Raw genomic sequence first — 1991 nt, 5'->3', positions numbered from 1 at the left:
CAATATTTTTTTACACAAGTTGGATACTCCAGTTTCCCATCCTGACATGTTGTTCGCAATGCGTGAGAGTTTGGTGAAAGATGATATCCAGATCTACACACAAATTCAACTGATTCACCTGTTCTCAAATAAAGTTTCTGTTTGGCTGTCCATTTAAATGTTATGTTATATTTTTCCATAATTTCCAGGGGTATTACACACGCATCTGAAAATAGAAAACAGTAAACATAAAAACATTAACTATTACGCAAATCTTCATAGACTTTCAGGTTTTCAAGTAGTCAGGATGGTTGAGGAATTATTTCTCAAAACATTATCCAAACTGGCTATGTAAAAACATCGTATTGATTTAAATAAAGTTAAAATGGTAAATGATGTAAAAATGAGGTACTATGTTTAATGTATGAGAATTAGAGGTGTATTACCAATGATTCATTACATCAATTGTCATTTTAGGATCCCTGCATTTTAGAACCTATCATTGCTGTTTTTTGTTGATTAAGATATTGGTCAAAGAGTACAAACTTTCAGCTATAATATGAATAAGAAGTTGGAATCAAACGTAGAGATCTAGTGATATTTATAGCTAATAATATTGTACTATTTATTTGAAAATTGGTAAGAAAACAGATTTTAAGTGTCCTAACCACAAACACACACACACATACTCACACACCCACCTACAAACAATGGTAAGCATAGGTGATGAAGAACATGCTAATTAATTTGATTGTGGTAATCATTATATTCTAAATATATCAAAACAGTATATTGTCAAACTTGAAAATATTTTTGTTTATCAACTAAATGTTTTAACATAAAATGTAAATATAAAGAGAAAGATTTCCTTTCTTTTTTTTTTCTTTTTGAGATGGAGTCTTGCTCTGTTGCCCAGGGTGTAGTTCTGTGGGCCCAATCTCGGCTCACTGCAGGCTCTGCCTTCAGGATTCAGGCCATTCTCCTGGGTCAGCCTCCCAACTAGCTGGGACTACAGGCCCCCATCACCATGCAGGGGTATTTTTTTTGTATTTTTAGTAGAGATGGGGTTTCAGTGTGTTAGCCAGTGTGGTCTGGATCTCTTGACCTCGTGATCCGCCTGCCTCGGCCTCCCACACTGCAGGATTACAGGCCTGAGCTACCGCACCTGGCTCTAAAAAGAAAAATTTCTTACTTCACTTTCTAACACAAATATTTGGTAGGCAAGCATTCAGCAGAATGGTTATACAATAATCTGTGATTATTTTGTTACAAACAGTGAAATATCAGACTCGTCACACTGATTTTTCCAAGGTCCATGTGAATATTAAAGTACTTACCTAAGCATTTTGGTGGTTGTGACCATTGTCCATTTCTACATGTTATTTGCTTGTTACCCTCAAGTTGATAGAACTTCTGGCACTGGTACTCAACTGATGAACCTGGAGCATATACTGACAGTGGGAATGAAGTCGTGTCTCCATTGTCAATAGGTGGAGGGGGGCCACACTTTCTTGCAGAATCTAAAAAACATCATTTCTTCACTTGATTTATTGTGAGAGCAAATCAAAATATAAGTTCAAATAAGGCAAATACAAACACAGCACTTCATATAATATCAACAATTTTGTGATTTCTGGTGAAAGAAATGATTCTTGGAAGAAATTTTACTTCTACAAACTGAAAGTAATATATTTAAGTTATTTTTGCCTTACTGAAGAAACACATAAAACATTAAGAAATATTGCCACTTATAGTAGACCAGGATTAAGAAATGTCTTTCCAAATGAATACATGCTAAACATAGAAAACTATGACAAAGGAAGTTTCTTATTTTATATTCAACCTTTTTTGGAGTGACACTAAGAGGACACAGGTTTTGAAATTGATGATGGTTTTTAAAAACCCAATAGGAGTTATAAAATTGAAAAAACTGCTTTAAAGTTCATATGGAACCAAAAAAGAGCCCGCATTGCCAAGACAATCCTAAGTCAAAAGGACAAAGCTGGAGGCGT

General features: G+C 34.7%; 2 protein-coding genes across 3 annotated transcripts in view; both read right to left on the bottom strand.

The window, feature by feature from the left end:
- Positions 1-1991, bottom strand: part of CFH (complement factor H) — a 159754-nt gene that overhangs the window by 1028 nt on the left and 156735 nt on the right. The gene's annotated exons all lie outside the window — the stretch shown is intronic.
- Positions 1-1991, bottom strand: part of LOC105518568 (complement factor H-related protein 3) — a 112451-nt gene that overhangs the window by 84410 nt on the left and 26050 nt on the right. The gene's annotated exons all lie outside the window — the stretch shown is intronic.

This window comes from Colobus angolensis, unplaced genomic scaffold, assembly GCF_000951035.1.
Source record: "Colobus angolensis palliatus isolate OR3802 unplaced genomic scaffold, Cang.pa_1.0 Scaffold320, whole genome shotgun sequence".
NCBI lineage: Eukaryota > Metazoa > Chordata > Mammalia > Primates > Cercopithecidae > Colobus > Colobus angolensis.
The sequence above is the reverse complement of the archived record's forward strand: the minus strand, read 5'-3'. Positions and strand labels throughout refer to the sequence as shown.